At 43.3% G+C, this 17687-nt stretch overlaps 1 long non-coding RNA gene across 1 annotated transcript; it reads left to right on the forward strand.

The window, feature by feature from the left end:
- Window positions 1–4700: 4700 nt before the first annotated feature.
- LOC308640099 lies at window positions 4701–10819 on the forward strand. Its single transcript, XR_014020172.1, has 3 exons — window positions 4701–4858; window positions 9031–9198; window positions 10448–10819. It is a non-coding gene; the product is annotated as an uncharacterized lncRNA (long non-coding RNA).
- Window positions 10820–17687: the final 6868 nt, after the last annotated feature.

Consider the following 17687-nt stretch of genomic DNA (forward strand, 5'->3'; position numbering starts at 1 on the left):
TGCCCATCTAAAGTTTGGTCATTTTATCTCAAAAATTGTCAAGTTTTAGAGGAGTTCTTCCCCCTGAAGAACTAATGCTTTAAAAATATATTCTAAAATTCTTACAATGCACAGTGTTATTTTTGTAATGAGAAAAATGTTAAGACTCACTTTTGTTCTTGTAGCTAAATTTACAGTTATGTAGGGTTTCAATGCAGGAGCCTGTCCTATTTCTTCTTCTGTGGAATAGTATACCAATGACAGAAGAAAACTTTTTTTTGTGTGTGTGCTAAGTACATGTCATTGCCCAAGTACACTGTTTATGTAAGTCTTTACTTAGTTTTTGTAACTGTTCTGTGAATTCGGAATATCGTGTTCATTATTCTCATCTTCTAAATGAGCAAACTGAGGACTGGCAAAGGTGACGACATCAGTAGCAGAACCACGGCTCAAGCCCAGCATTGTGAAATGACAGTGACCTTTTTCATGGTCACGGCACTGATTCAGATTATCAAGAAGAGGTTCAAGACAGAAGAGCGACTGGAAACCATCTTGTTCAACGTCTTGTTTTACAAATCTGGAGACAGGCCGAGTGCGCTCCACCCTGCTGGGAACTGCTTGGGCTGGTTAATTGCAGGGCAAGAGCTGGCATGGTGTCTCTAGTGACAGAAGATCCACGTGCCTCCCTACAAGACTGTTGTGGTTTCTTGAAGACTGCTTTATATCCAATGGCTTTGCAAAGAAAATTTCTCTGGAACAACAACAAAACAACAACAACAACAAAAAACACCATCAAATAAATAAATAAATAAACACAAAGAGCATGCTTGGAGGTGAGACAATCCTACAATCACACCTTTTCTAGAGGGTGGAAGAATGGCTTGATATTTCAAGGCATTTGTTCATTTTGCAACTATATTCAATCAGAAGAACTTTCATTACCTCCCCCCACCTCCGAGTTCCTTGTCTTCTCCCACCTCCCGCCTCTCCTGGTTCTCGAGGCTGCCTGTTGGTAGTGAGACCTCCCATCCTACAGGCAATGCCTGGGTTTGGATGATGGACTTATCTCATTTGAAAAACCCAGAGAGCTTCTTGAACCTGCTAGAGACAAAGCAGAATCCCAAAGCAAGAACTAAAGCAAATAAACCTTAGTTCTGTGGTTGCATATTAGAATCAGAGCTGTTGTTTGAATTTGGGTACTAAGAGCAGTACCCAGGTATCCTTAGTTATTTTTTTCCATATTTAGTATGACCATTCAGTGCTTTTATTTATTTATTTTTCCTTTTGGTACCAGGGATTGAACCTAAGGGTGCTTAACCACTGAACCACATCCCCAGCCCTTTTCTGTATTTTATTTGGAGTCAGTGTATCACTGAGTTGCTTAGGGCCTTGCTAAGTTGCTGAGGCTGGCTTTGAACTCTCAATCCTCCTGCCTCAGCCTCCTGAGCTGCTAGGATTACAGGCATGCACCACCATGCCTGGCTTGCCATCCAGTGCATTTTAAATTTATTTTTAGTCTCCAGTTGGCTTTGTTAGTTCCCCCGTAGCTGCTGCTGTATTTGAGGGCCTTGAGGTGGTGGTGGGCAAGATGTGGCACTCGGCACCTCCTTAGGTCTGACTGGATTCGTGCTCAAACTCTGGTGGTCAAGGCACTTTCAATAATTCACTGTGATATTCAAGAGGCCCTGTTTTACTGAGAAGACACACTGAAGTGGGACATCAGATACTGGGGTGGCTGATTTCACTGTTGCAAAGTAACAGCAGAAGCTCCCAGAGCTTGGTCCTGCAGGAGAGTGTGGCTGGAACCAGACAAGGTCTTGCAACTCACAGTGAGAAAGATGGCAGAGCTCCTCCTGACTCGGTGAGAGGCACAGCCCTCGAGAAAACATGCCTGGGCATGGGCAGCGTGGTGCTTTCATCCCCAGAGCAGAAAACCTTTTGTAGCAAAACCTCAGTTCACAGGAAGTCACGTCGTCCAGACTCTCCATGGGCCAGCGAGTCTTGTCACCGCTCGCGCTTCTCAGATAATTGCACTTAATGTTCCTGCTGTTACAAAAACGGTGAGGGGGGATAGTAGGGGATAGGAAAGGTAGCAGAATACAACAGTTACTAATATGGCATTATGTAAAAATGTGGATGTGTAACCGATGTGATTCTGCAATCTGTATTTGGGGTAAAAATGGGATTTCATAACCCACTTGAATCTAATGTATGAATTATGATATGTCAAGAGATTTGTAATGTTTTGAAGAACCAATAAAAAAAAAAAGGTGCCCAATTTGTGTCTGCTTCCAGAAAGTAGAAGGCATCATTTAATATAGATTTCTGCATGTATTTACTTGCAGATTTCCTTTGACCATTCTTATAATTAATATCCCTTTACCTTAATCACATTCTCTATTTTTATCTTACAGCATTTGTATACAGTGCATTTTCATAAATGGCTTCAAGTTCCCTTTAAAACAACAGAACAAAACAAAAGAAGAATCATGGTGCATGCCTATAACCTCAGTGACTCCAGAGGCCGAGGCAGGAGGATGGCAAGTTTGAGGCCAGCCTCAGCAACTTAGCAAACTTAGCAAGACCCTAAGCAACGCAGGGCCTGTCTCAATGTAAAAAATAAAAAGCACCGAGAGTGTGTTTTAGTAGTAAAGTGTTTCCAAGATAAATTTTCAAGTACCCCCCCAAAAAAGTAATAATAATACATATTTCTGCCAAACATGGCCTTCTTAAGAGGCCTACAAAATATTTTTTTTTTTTGGTGGTGCTGTGAATGGAACCCAGGGCCTCATATGTGGTTGGTAGGCACTCTACCACTGAACTGTATCCCCATCATTTGTTTATTTCTGATTGCTGATTCCTGTTATCTATGGGTCACTATGAGTTCACGGAGCCTTGTATAACACCACTACTATCTTGTCCTGTTGCATCTAAAACCCAGCCCTTTTTTTTTTTTTTTTTTGCAAGAATATGTCCTCTTTGTCTCTTCTCTATCTCAGCCCCATCTAGCTATTGCCTCTGGGTAGAAGGCTTGAGGAATGTCTTATTCTTATTTTATCTCCATATCTTTGAAAGGTATCTTCTTGTAAATGTATCTTTTTTAAATGCATCTTCTAAATATTCTGGAAGCTATCCTTGTTTATTTATTTTTCTCTGGTGCTAATTTTGCTCAGCTCTTCTTTATTTCTCTATCAGCCAATGACAATAGGTTCTTTCTCTTTTATTTAATTTTATCTATCTATCTATCTATCTATCTATCTATCTATCTATCTATCTATCTATCTATCCATCCATCCATACCTGGGATTAAACTCAGGGGCACTTGACCACTGGGCCACATCCCCAGCCCTGTTTTGTATTTTATTTAGCGATAGGGTCTCACTGAGTTGCTTAGCACCTTGCAGTTGCTGAGGCTGGCTTTGAACTTGGGATCCTCCTGCCTCAGCCTCCTGAGCCACTGGGATTACAGATGTGCGCCATCACACCTGGCTAATTTTATTTATTTATGAAACAGGGTCTCTCTTTGTTGTTTTTGGGTGGGACCTGGACTCTGGATCCTACTGCCTCTGCTTCCTGAGTAGTTTGGATCACAGGTGTGCACCGCTGTGCCTGGTTTTCTGTTTTAAAAGGGACAATGTTAATGAACAATTTGTAGCTTTTAGTATAGTTACAGTTGTGCAGTCATCACTACTATCTGATTTCAGAACCTGTTCATACTCATTGAGAAACCTCACACTCATTATTGGTCACTGGGCTTCCCTCTTGCCCAGCTCCTGGAAACCATTAATAATCTGCTTTCTGTCCCTCTAGATCTGCCTGTTCTAAGTGTGCTGTTACCTAGTTACACATGGTCTCTGGTGACTAGCTTTCTTCACTTAGCATGTTTCCAAGGTTCATCGGTTCATCGTGTGTAGTATGCATCTTTACTTCATTCCTTTTTATGTTCAAGCAATATTTCATCATCTATACCACATTTGTTTATCTAGTCAACACTTGATGGGCAGTGAGAATTGTTTTCTTATTAATAAATTCTCCTGCCACCTTGACTTTCTCACTCCAATGCATCATCTGCACTATGTTCAGAAATATCTTCTTGAATGGTGCTGACGTCAGAAGGCTACCAAGGTTCCAACTACAGAAAGAAGTCTCCTCTCCACCTCATTTTAGGTCCTTCCACAGATTCCCTGTGTGGATGAGCTCCAGGACCATGCTCCATCCCCAGCTTGGGCCTCTGCTCTGACTGGACACCCTCCTCCTTCCAAATGGTGACCTCCTTCTGGCATTCCCTTGGAAACCTTCCCCAAGGCCTGCAGAGAGAAGAGATGCCTCAGCACTTTCTACATTCTCCTTTGTTAAAACACTTAACAATCCCAGCCAGGCACAGTGGCTGTCATCCCAGCAACTGGGGAGGGTGCGGCAGGTGGAGTTGCAAGTTTAAGGCCAGTGAAGGCAATTTAGTGAGGCCTTCAGCAACTTAGGGAGACCTGTCAAAAAAAAAAAAAAAAGGCCAGAGATGTAACTCAGTGCTAAAGTGTGGTGAGCCGTTTCTGCGGACTGTGGTCACCATTACAAGATGGCGCTGGCTCCGCTGTGGTCTGTGATAAACAACTCCTTATTTGGGAGAGTTGGCACGTGATCTTTTAACACCCTATGAGAAAGCTCCACGTAGCAGCTTCGCATTGGGGCTTGGGATGCTTTATTAAGGCTGGGAGGGGCATCCGAGGGAGTAGAAGAAGAAACATCAGGGGCCTGAATAAACGGCTGAAAGAAGATTCCTGTTGTTGCGTCTTCCTTGCGGGCAAGGGGTCGCGACAAGTGGTGCCGAAACCCGGGAACCAGAACTTTCAGCCGTCAGGGGTGGTGCACCGGTTAGTCCCAGGTAAGTGGGATCCGCGACCAAAGCAGGGATAGTCCCAGTAAGTGGGATCCGCGACCAAAGCGGGGTCAGCTCCTCTACAAAGAAAGAGAGAGCTTTATATTTTATTGCAGCTGCACTGTGTACTTTCACTTTTGTTTTCTGTGTTTCTTTTGTTGCTGTGTCATGGGTGCCGCATCTTCAAGTCCGCTTCTTCTGGCCCTAGACGGCCTGTTACGTTCCAAGGGCCTGGAAGTGAAGCATAGTACTTTACAAAGATTTTTATGGAAGTTGGATATTGCTGCACCGTGGTTTGCATTTTCGGGCAGTCTTACTATACCTAGTTGGGATAAATTAGGCAAAGATCTTGACTTTGCTTCTGAGCAGGGCATATTAGAGGGCGGGGTGATACCCCTTTGGAAAATGGTCCGTAGTTGCCTCACAGATGGCAGATGTCAGGAAGCACTTACTAAAGGACAGGAAGTTCTAGAACAATTACATGAGGAGAAATCGGAGACGGCAGGAAGTGAGGTATCTCGGGAGGATGGAAGTGTGCGGAGCGTGAAACAGGGGAAGAGACGATTGTATCCAGATCTCAGTGCGCTGCGCACACCCCCATGTGAAAGTGGGTCAGAGGAAGAGGAGGATGAGGAGGAGGAGCTTGGGAGGCTGTCTCGCCAGCTAGGGAGTTTAGCTATAGGAGAAGGGAACAAAAATAAACAGGGGCTCAAGAAATGTGATCCTCCGGATCCACCGCCGTATGGCGGGGGTGTTTCGGGGAGAGCTTTCCATGCTCAAACATGGAGGGCTGTTAACGCTGAGATGGGTCTTGCTTATCCAGTATGTCACACCCGAACCCGAGACATGGCCATCTCTACGCCATCCCATGAAACGCGGAGAGCCACTACAGGTGCCGCGGGATTGGACCTCTGTTCCACCTCCAGACTCGTATTAACACCTAAGATGGGAGTCCAATTGGTGGAAACTGAGTTTACAGGGCCTCTACCACCTGGCACTGTAGGTTTGCTAATTGGACGTGCATCCTCTATTTTACAAGGTCTTCATGTTTTCCCCGGAGTCATAAGTCCTGATACTGTAGGGATAATAAAGGTTATGGTGGAAGCTCCAAGGGGCATTGTGTCCATCTCCCCAGGGGATCAGATTGCTCAATTGCTAATTTTGCCTAGCTTACATAATCACTTCCCTGCTGATTCAAGGTCACGGACAGGGAATGAGATTGGTACCACCGGAGGGAATTGTGCCTATTTGTCACTAGATATGAGCAATCGCCCCACTTTGGAATTAAGCATAGAAGGTAAATCTATTGTGGGATTACTGGATACCGGAGCAGACCGTAGTATTATAGCACTTAGGGACTGGTCTAAGGGATGGCCAGTGCAGACTTCTGATCAATCCTTGAGAGGACTTGTATATGCCCAGGCCCCTCAGATCAGCTGTAGACATCTAGTCTGGAAGGATCCAGAAGGACATAATGGTACCTTTCAGCCTTATGTACTTGATTTACCTATCTCTCTATGGGGCCGTGATCTGATGAAAGACATGGGGTTCACTCTTAGTAATGACTATTCCCCAGTGTCTCAACAGATTATGCAAAATATGGGGTATAGGCCAGGTCTAGGACTAGGAAAACATTTACAGGGACGTAAGCATCCTGTACAAGGTCATCAAAAGCTTGACAGATTTGGTCTGGGTTTTTCCTAGGGGCCGCTGGGGCTCAAATACCCATAACATGGCTCACCGAGGAGCCTGTTTGGGTGCCTCAGTGGCCTCTTCCCTCGGTTAAATTGGCAGCAGCTCATGCTCTAGTTAAAGAACAACTTGACTTGGGTCACATCCAGCCTTCTACTTCTCCATGGAATACTCCCATATTTGTCATTAAGAAAAAATCAGGGAAGTGGCGCCTACTGCATGATCTACGAGCAGTTAATGCTCAAATGCAACTTATGGGGCCCATTCAAAGAGGGCTGCCTCTGCTCTCCTCGGTTCCTCAGGGTTGGCACATTATTGTTATTGACATTAAAGACTGTTTCTTTTCTATTCCTTTGCATCCTAAAGACTCGCAGCGTTTTGCCTTCACCCTTCCCTCGTGTAACCACGAGGAACCAGATCAAAGGTTTGAGTGGGTAGTGTTGCCGCAGGGAATGGCTAATAGTCCCACGATGTGTCAGATGTATGTGGGGAAGACACTCGCACCTCTCAGACAAAAGTATTCCTCCATCAAGATTATTCATTATATGGATGATGTATTATTGGCTGCTAAATCAGAGCAGACAGTTCATGAGGCCTATAAAGACCTAGTGAAGTTGTTAGCTCAATATGGACTGCATATCGCACCTGAAAAGATTCAAACAGGGGATTCTATTAAGTATTTGGGAGCAACAATTGGGTGTGACAAATTACGACCACAGAAAATCACCATACGAGCTCAGGATCTCCAAACTCTAAATGATTTTCAAAAACTGCTGGGAGATATTAATTGGATACGAGGATATTTACATATTTCTAATGTTATGCTACAGCCTTTGTATGCTACTCTTAGGGGTGATCCAGATCTTACTTCCCCTCGTAGCCTCACCAAAGAGGCTAGAGCGGCCCTTATGACAGTAGAAGAAGCTATACAACATGCTACTTTATGCAGGCTCCAGAGTGATAAACCTTTCCAGTTATGTGTGCTTGCCACTATGCGGCAGCCTACTGGAGTACTGTGGCAAGATGGACCTTTGCTATGGATTCACCCACATGTATCCCCAGGAAAATCCTTAGAATATTATCCTGATGCTGTTGCAGCATTAGCACTTAAAGGGATTCAACAAAGCATTCAATTTTTCGGACAATCACCTTCTTCTCTTATTATACCCTACACTAAAGCTCAACTTAGTGTCTTGTGTGCTACTCTAGATAACTGGGCTATTCTATGTTGCTCGTTTCAAGGGGATATTGATAATCATTACCCTTCTCATCCGTTACTCCATTTTGTTAAAGAACATCCTATCATTTTCCCTAAAGTAACTTCATCCAGTCCCATTCCGGGGGCTGTTAACATTTTTACTGATGGTTCCAAGTCTGGAATGGGAGCTTATGTAATTAATGATTCTCCCCCTGTCCAGCATCAATTTGCTCCTGGAAATCCACAATGGGTAGAACTACAAATTATTATTGAGGTTTTTAAACAGTGTTCTTTTCCTTTTAATCTCATTTCGGACTCCATCTATGTGGTGCAAGCACTACAAATCCTGGAGGCTGTGGGAGCTATTAGTGATGCCCGTAATGTATCTGCTTACTTTAATCAGCTTCAACAGCTTATCCGTGGCCGCACTGCTCCTTTTTATCCAGTGCACATCCGGGCTCACACCTCTCTTCCTGGTCCGTTATCGCAGGGTAATGCCTGTGCGGACTCAGCCACTAGAGGTCAGTTGATCTGTTTGGCTTCCTCCTTAGAGGAGGCTAAATTGTTTCACCAAAATTTTCATGTTAATGCTTTAACACTGCGCAGGCGTTTTTCTATTTCAAGAGCAGATGCTCGGCAGATAGTATTACACTGTCCCCATTGTGTCACATTTCTTCATCCCCCTACTTATGGAGTGAACCCACGGGGATTGAAGCCATTGGTTGTCTGGCAAATGGATGTGACACACATACCTGACTTTGGTAACCTCAAGTATGTCCATGTTTCTGTTGATACGTACTCTGGAATTATTCATGCTTCTGCTTTATCGGGAGAAAAGGCACGTAATGTCATTACTCATTGCCTGGAGGCCTGGGCGGCGTGGGGTGCACCTACGTCCCTTAAGACTGATAATGGACCTGCTTATACTGGAAGACAATTTACATCTTTTTGTTCTACTATGGGAGTGCAACTTACTCATGGTTTGCCTTACAATCCTCAAGGGCAAGGCATTGTTGAGCGTGCTCATCGCACCTTAAAGGAAACTTTACAAAAACAAAAGGGGGGAATAGGTGCTGAACATACTCCTAAAGAACGCCTGTCCTTAGCTCTCTTTACCATTAATTTTTTGAATTTGGATATTCATGATCGCTCTGCGGCCGATAGACATGTGTCCCCTCAGCCCTCTGTGATTGGCTATGTTAAGTGGAAAGATGTTCTTACGGGCCAATGGAACGGCCCCGACCCCGTGCTGACATGGGCACGAGGATCTGTATGTGTTTTTCCCCAGGATCGCACGGAACCGTTGTGGGTCCCTGAACGCCTGACAAGAAGAGTCTTGACGTCGGCTAACCAGCAACAGGAAATACCACAGCAATCCCGTGATGAGGATCTTCATTCTGCTAAGTGCTCTGGCTCTGGTGCTGATGCCGATGACACAGACGACACCAATGCAGTGGTGGGCAGTGGCACGGGCTTGGCCAATGCCAATGCCGGTTCATGGTAATTCTAGTGTCCTCCCCACTCTTTTCTCTACCTCATGTGAGATGTCTGCTCCCTGTGCCTCTCCTAGAGGGGACGTGGATAGCATTTTTAATCAATCTCAAGTTAATCTCACAGGAGTTTTTTGTTTCAGCCTTGGGAACACTCATTGTATTAGTCTTAAGACCAAGAATTTGACTAACTGGGAGGACCCATTGCGGTCCAGTCAGGTCTCAGGGAGCATTCTCAGTGCTGTGTTGAGCCAAGTAGTCTCAAGGGAACAATCAGGCTCAGGAACCCCCGCAAATAGCTCTGCTTTAAACACAACTACCTTGGCTATTATCTCCGAGGTACTAATCCCAGTGCCTCCTTCTTCTAATAGTCTTTATAATGCCACCCATTTTAAGGCCTCTCCTTACTGTACCCCTAATCTTGGTTTCCCCCCAACATTTACGCCTTGTCAGGATCATTCTTGGGAGCAACGTCAAGTTGCTAAAGGTTTCTCCCTTTCCCCCTCTCTTAAGAGGTATGTTTATAACTTTAACAACAGTGTCAACTCCTCTACAGGAGTGGGTTGGTCCTGGTTTCAATGGCTGATCTCCAATGAAAAGGGGGCTTCAGCTGATATTTCTGCACTGGCTCAATTGCTGGGAGCCAAAAGTTGGCTGGCTAATGTTTCTGGCACTGTTAGGGAGAGTGAACGAGGTAAAAGACTCACATCTGTTTCGTTCAACTCTCTGTTATATAATGCCGCATTGCCCCCTGCAATGGTCTGTGTCCAATCCCCGTTCTTACTCCTTTTGGCTAATGACACCTCGTCAGGGGTGCTGGATTGTTCTAATGTTACCTGTCTCTTATCTGAGTGTTGGAATGGTTCTTGGACTGTAGCGGTGGTTATGAAAATTCCAACTTTTGTCCCAATCCCAGTCACTGCGGACCCTGACGAATTCCCCATTGTTGAGCTACTTAGAGTCTGCAGGGATTTTGGAATCACAGCTGCTATAGTGACAGCCGTGGCGGTATCTGCTGCTGCAGCGGTCACGGCCGGAGTGGCCATGGCCAGTCAAGTGCAGACTGCTGCCACCATTAATCAAGTTGTTCAAGAAACTTCCACCATACTTGAATCCCAGAATACAATTAATCAACATATTTTGTCAGGTGCTTTTGGGCTGTGTTGACCAACGTGCACATTTATGTATAACCTCTGTCAGATTTAATGATTCCAGGAATGCCTCCCGTATCATTGGCGAATACTTGGCCGGAAATTGGTCCATGGCAGCGGAAGACATGATCCAGTCTCAACTAACCCAGATAGCTGTCTTGAATAGTACCCATGTCGATCCCGTAACTTTGGGTCAATTCACCGATTGGATATCCTCTGCCTTTTCCTTTTTTAAGGAGTGGGTGGGGGTAGGCATTTTTGGTGCAATGTGTTGCTTCGGTATGGTTCTCTGCTTGTGGTTTCTCTGTCGCCTCAAGGCCCGCAATGCTCACGATAAAGCTATGATCATACAAGCTCTTGCAGCTTTAGAAAATGGCAACTCACCTCAAGTTTGGCTTGCGCAAATTAAACAGTAAATCTTTGACATGGTCGTCGCACCCCAAGTCTTACGGACATTGCACTGGGATCGACATGTCTTTCCTTGTTATTCTCTTAGTGTTGGAAAGCCCTTGCACTCTGCCGGCTTTCCTACCATTGCACGCAGATGGGTTTCCACACTAGTGCTTTTCTATCGCCTTAAGACCCGTGCCTTTCTTTTAGGGTGTTACCAACTTGTTTATCGTTGTATTTCTATACAGCCACAGTTCAGCCTTAGCTATCCCCCTTCGTCCACCATCGTCACGATACAGGATGCGAGGCAAGGCACTGCACTTGAGTGATCCTTGAAGTGGACCTCAAGGAGAGCATGTCCTATTGTATGCGGGTTAGACGCGTCCACGCCCCGTCCCACGGAGAAAAGCGTCGGCTGATATGGCCTCAGATCTGGGGAAGGCGCCTCCTTGGGGCTGAGCCATACTATGCAGCCACTTCTGCACAGTGGGATAGGACCTCTACTCTCTCCTGTGTTGTTCTTAGAAAACAAAAGGGGGAACTGTGGTGAGCCGTTTCTGCGGACTGTGGTCACCATTACAAGATGGCGCTGGCTCCGCTGTGGTCTGTGATAAACAACTCCTTATTTGGGAGAGTTGGCACGTGATCTTTTAACACCCTATGAGAAAGCTCCACGTAGCAGCTTCGCATTGGGGCTTGGGATGCTTTATTAAGGCTGGGAGGGGCATCCGAGGGAGTAGAAGAAGAAATATCAGGGGCCTGAATAAACGGCTGAAAGAAGATTCCTGTTGTTGCGTCTTCCTTGCGGGCAAGGGGTCGCGACACTAAAGCACCCCTGAGTTCAATCCCCTGAAAACAACAGCAAGAAAAATCTTATAATACTGGATGACAATCATTTACCCTCAATTTCCTCTCGCAGAGTGCAGGAGCCCTTAGTAGAGCATCGCGTTTCTTACCTTTCCCTTCTCTATGCCTTTGCCGTGATTGACTCAAGGAAGTTGTCCCCACAGTGATCGGTTCATTATCATTAACATGCCCACCTTTGCTTAGCCAGACTTTGAAACTGTTATGGAGCAATTTAATGTTCCTGTTGCTCAAATTTTCCACTTGGGAATGAAGCTATGATTTTCAGACTGGTGCTCACCCTTCCCTAGGAAAGAACTATCTGATACTGTGACTGGGGCCGTCGCCCTGCAGAGGGCTACAGCCCTTCACATACATTGTCTTCTTAGCATCTCACTGTGTCCCTGCACCTGGCAAGGATTGCTGTCCGTATTGAAAACAATTTGAATGTTTTACAAATACTCATATTTCTCTTCTTAGCAACCCTGAGGAGTGTGTGTGTGTGGGGAAACTCTGTCAGGTAGGTACTATTATTATAATACCCATTTTACAGATGAGGAAACCGAGGCACTGGGCATTGAAATAAATTGCATCAAGTTCTACAGAACTCAATCTGGCTGAGCGGCTATACTTTTAAACACTATGTAAATTTTCTCTTTGAAATAAGAGTAAAATAAAGACAAGACCTATTCACTTTGTTATAATATTCTGCTACAAATGTGTGTGTGTGTGTGTGTGTGTGTGTGTGTGTGTGTGTGTGTGTTTGAGGGGCTGGGTGGGTAGGTGATACTTGGGTTGGAACCCAGGACCACTTTACCACTGGCCTATATCCCCAGCCCTTTTTACTGTTTATTTTTGAGACAGGGTCTACTAAGTTGCCCAGGCTAGCCTTGAACTTGCCATCCTCCTGGCTCAGCCTCCAGAGTATCTGATTACAGGTGTGGGCCACCACACCCACATACCATCATACTTTGGAAGATGACATTTTTGAGGGGTATCTGGGTTTCTGATCCTAAAAGAGAGGGGATTTTAATTAACTGTAACCATCTGTAGAGAATTCCATCTTCCTGTAACCCAACTTGTCTATGGCTGAGCTTGTTAGACTAGTTGTTAGACTATTTCCCTTTTCTTTGGCTCTCTTATTCAGTCACAACGATTAGAAAACACATTTGACCAAAAAACCGAATATCCATCAAGCCTCTTTGAGTGCTACTACCCTTGTTTTGCTCAGATAACAAAGTCACTTTCAAGACCTTAAGTAAACAAACAGCATCTCAAATGACTCCACACTCACTGCCGGTGGGGGTGGTGGTGGGGGGTGGTGGTGGGGAGTGTGGAAGGGGGGAGGGGAAATGGTCTTGAATGTGAAGAAAAGCAAAGATTAGATTAGATCTTGCAGGGCTGGGGATGTGGCTCAAGCGGTAGCGCGCTCGCCTGGTGTGCGTGCGGCCGGGTTCAATCCTCAGCACCACATACCAACAAAGATGTTGTGTCCGCCGAAAACTAAAAAATAAATATTAAAAAAAATATCTCTCTCTCTCTCCCTCTCTCCTCTCTCACTCTCTCTTTAAAAAAAAAAAAGATTAGATCTTGCAGTCCTAGAGCATAAAAGGGATTTTAAAAAGCATCTTATTTAAAGAATTGAAAATAAATACAAAGTTATGGTGCTATCTGTAATGACTGTAATTATATGGAAGTTTCATGTATTCGTGAATAATTCCAGGTTACCTTTCATGAGATGTTGGAAAAATGTATCATATCTTTTATTTGCCTCTGTAAAGGCTTCCTGAATCAAATTCAGCACTCTGGATGTTAGCTTCACTGATGATCAAATGACAATTTTTTCATAGAATCTGAATTGATCCAAACCAAATGATATAAGTATAATGAAGAATATGAAAGAAAACCTTTTTCTATATAAAGATACATTCCCCACCCCACCCCCACCCCTTGTAGCAACCTTAAAGCCATATATTAAAAACTGCATGCCTCGCTGGGCACAGTGGCACATGCCTGTAATCCCAGCCACTGGGGAGGCTGAGGTGAGAGGATGGAAAGTTTCCGGCCAGCCTCAGCAACTTAGTGAGGCCCTGTCTCAAAATATAAAGAGTCTGGCGGTGTAATTCAGTGGTAAAGCACCCCTGGGTTCAATCTCCAGTACCAGGAAAAAAAAAAAAACAAATTGAATGTAATCTTTCCTTGGCTTGACAGCTTTGTTTCAGGAAAGTCAAATGACCCTTGAGAGTAATATCTGTTTATTTCTCCTTCTCTTCCTTCTCCTCCTTCTTTTTTGATTGGAAAAGTTAAAAGAGAGAAAGAAAGAAAAAAAGGGAAACCAATTTAGCAAGGAACAGCACATACAGAAAAAATCAACCTTTTGTCATTTCTCTTATAAAATTAATAATACGACTGCTAGTGTTGAAATCCCCTGAACTCCTCTCGGTCCCGTTTCCCTTTGTTCTTCCCTGGAGGCCACCCACGTGATGGTTTATTATGTTGGTGCATGCTTTTAATTTTGCTATAAACATATTCTTTATGAATAGCATACAAGTACTGTTTGGGCATGTTTGCAAGTTTATAGAAATGGCATTGTATCTTGTCATGGTCAGATTGAACTACTTGATCTCTGGGGATAGGAGAGGATGGAAATTCTTTAAATTACAACCCCTTGTTTGGGAGACTGTTCTCTTGAGTAAATTTTAATCATTGGAGCAATCCAAGCAGCAAATCTGTATTACAGAGGAGAATTCTGAGATGAACACTTTTGCCTTGGTGACTTTATGAAGTTCAGCTAGAAAATGACACTGGCTTGTGGTTATCTCTTACCTAACGGGAAAGCTTGCTTTCAAAACATTTCTGACATGAGATTATTCTGGAAACTGACTTCTGTTGCTATCAAAATCTTCAGGTCACCAGCATGAATAAATAGATACATGCTATGTCTTAAATCCTGGGATACAAGATGTCATTGTATGTAGTCAGTTTTAACTATTCAAGTATAGGTTTCTTATGTAGTATGACAAATATTCTGTAAATAACATACAAAATGCAAATTAGTCACAGTAGTTATGAATTCATCTCTTTTTAACATGGAAAAAATTAGTGGTGGTCAAAAACACACAGGAATTAAAAATTTTTCAAAGGTATGTTATATATATATATATATATATATATATATATATATATATATATATATATATATATATAAACTTATTTTTCAGTTGTAGTTGGATACAACACCTTTATTTTATTTATTTATTTTTATGTGGTGCTGAGGATTGAACCCAACACCCCGCATGTGCTAGGTGAGCGCTCTATTGCTGAGCCACAACCCCAGCCCCTATATTTGGATCTTAATGAAGACTCCAAGAGTACTATGAAAAAGAGTTGAGTACCTGAGGAATTAGAATGTAATATCTTTTCCCATTATGCTAATTTTAATGGTGGTTGTTGTTCATAAATCTAGTAGTCTACTGCCACCTTGTGACTAAAATACTCAACTATGTTGTGTTAGATTAAGGAGTAAAAACTATTCATTCAGTTTCCAATATTCATTGTAACTGGATTGAGAGCTTCTACTCATGGAGTGGTCATCTGTTCCAGTTTTCCTGGGACTGAGGGGCCTCCCTGGACCAGAGATCTACATTAAGCCAGGAGAGCTTTGGTCAAACAAGGACCTGTTGTCACCTTACCTACTAGATAGGGCAGCATCTAGGCACTAAAAGGGACACAATGAATACGGTGTACAAGGTCAGGGTACTCACAGAATGTGTGTTATTGTCAGGGAGACAATCTATAAATAATCACGTGAAACACCAGTTACCCTTGAGGCATGCAGGGGACTAAAGTAGGATAACAGGAAGTGAGTCAGGGCTATTTAGGATAGAATGCTGGTTATGTGGGAGGTGGCATCAAAGCTGAGAGAGGAATGGTATGCAAGAGCATGTCTTTTTTAAAAAAATATTTTGTTTGTTGTTGATGGAACTTTATTTATTTATATGCAGTGCTGAGAATCGAACCCAGTGCTTCACACGTGCTAGGCAAGTGCTCTAACACTGAGCCACGACCCCAGCCCCAAGAGAGGGTCTTATGATTCTGGGACAAAAATACAAAATAAAAGTACTTCACATTGAAAAACAGATCTAAGCTCATATAAATACATAAATAGATTTATTTTTCCTTTCTAGGCAAGTAAGTAGTCTTATTTTTGTACTTTTTAGGCTGAGATCACGGAAACTCAATAATTAACCTCTATGGCTAAAGGGGGAGAGGCAGGAGGACCTGTTCCTTTCTCTCTTTTTTTTTTTGTTTTATTTTTCTGTTTAGAAAAGCTAGAGAGGCTGGGAGGCCAACCAGGCCTAGTCTACGTGACTTAGGTCACAGTTTAGTCATGTTGATTCCCATCTGGCTCTCCACTGAGACCAGAGGAGGCTGGCCTCTCCTTGGCAGTCCCCTTCCTGTGGTGAGAGTCGGCAGCCCCTTCTGGGGTGAATGGGCAAAGACCTAAAAGGGACTTTTCTCTCTCAATCCCTCCAGAATGTGCATCAGCCACCAAAGGAGCACCAAGGAGATGAGATGTGTGGATGCTTTTTTCTAGTTTGGAATTAGTGCATGGTATGGCCGTGGTGTAAAGAAGCTGCCTGGAAAACACCAGCTTTGTTTTAAGCAAAATATTTGGTTTATTTTATAATTTATAAAGAGTTAAACTTTTGGAGGATTCTATGAATTTTGACAAGTATATAACTGTGTAACCAAAATACAGAGAAGTGCCATCATCCCCCAAAATGCTATTATCTGACCCTTTGCATATTTAATCTTTTTATTTTTTTTTTATTTTTTTGGACTGGGGATTGAATCCAGAGGCACTTTACTATGAGCTACATTCCCAGGCCTTTTTATTTTTTATTTTGAGACAAGGTCTCCCTGAGTTGCTTGGAACTTCACTAAATTGCCAAGGCTGACCTTGAATTTATGATCCTCTTGCTTTAGCCTCCTGAGTCACTGGGATTACAGGCGTACAAGATGCCCAGCTACATATGGAATCTTAAAGGAGATTGTATTTGTATTTATTCTGAGGCCCTTGATTTACATGAAGTGGGTGAATCTGAAGAAAAAAAAATCCATCTTAGAAAGATAAACTAGTCATGGTCTAATACTAGTAGAAGAAATCCTTTTTCCTATGAGCTGCCCAGTACTCTACAGCCCCCTGCATTGTCACCACAGATGTTTCCTGTGTCCAGCAACATTAGGGCTGCTCTTTGATTTAACTTCTTGCTTACTCTATAGGACTTCAGCTGTCTTTTTTATGTTTCTTCCATTCTTCCTCATAAAACATCTATTAGTTCCCTCATTATTTTTACTGATGTTTTAAATGGCTACACCAGCTTTTAAAACATGGTGTCTAGAACAAGATACAAGGCCCCAGAGGCTGATAAGGTTGCTGTTGACCTAGTATGCACAAGCTTTCCTCCTTTTACATCCTAACACCTTTTCTTTTCTGTTTGTGTTTTGGTGCTGGGGATTGAACCCAGGGACTCTCCATGGAGTCTACCTCTGAGCCACACCCCCAGCATGGCTGTTTCCTTTTCTTAGCTCATAGTTCACTGTTTCCTGACAATGAGTAAGTATTCTGGTTAAGCAAATTAAAAACATCTAACACACGGCTGCCAATTCATTCAGTCCTCTTCGGTACATGTGTCACTGGGATTTTGTATCCAAGTAGAGACTCTTATATTTAGCCTTATAATGGTTTTGGTATGAAATCTGGCTCCCATTCCAGTCTGTTCAGATGGTCCAGACCCTAGTTGGTGACATTATGCCTGTGTCTCCTTTCTAGATTTTTCCACCCAAGGAGGGAAATCAGCCAGCAGCTCTCACTCAATCTCCAGCACGACAGAAAATAAATTAATAAATAACTCTCTCCTTTACCTTACACTATATACAAAAATATTCAAAATGAATCATGCACCTAAATCTAAGATCTAAACCATAAAACTTTTTTTTTTCAAATTGGGATTCAAATTGACATTCATATCAGAAAGAAAGAATTAAAGTTGTCTCTGTTTGTAGAT

The sequence above is a fragment of the Spermophilus citellus genome (assembly GCF_964194105.1).
Source record: "Spermophilus citellus genome assembly, contig: SCAFFOLD_122, whole genome shotgun sequence".
Lineage (NCBI taxonomy): Eukaryota > Metazoa > Chordata > Mammalia > Rodentia > Sciuridae > Spermophilus > Spermophilus citellus.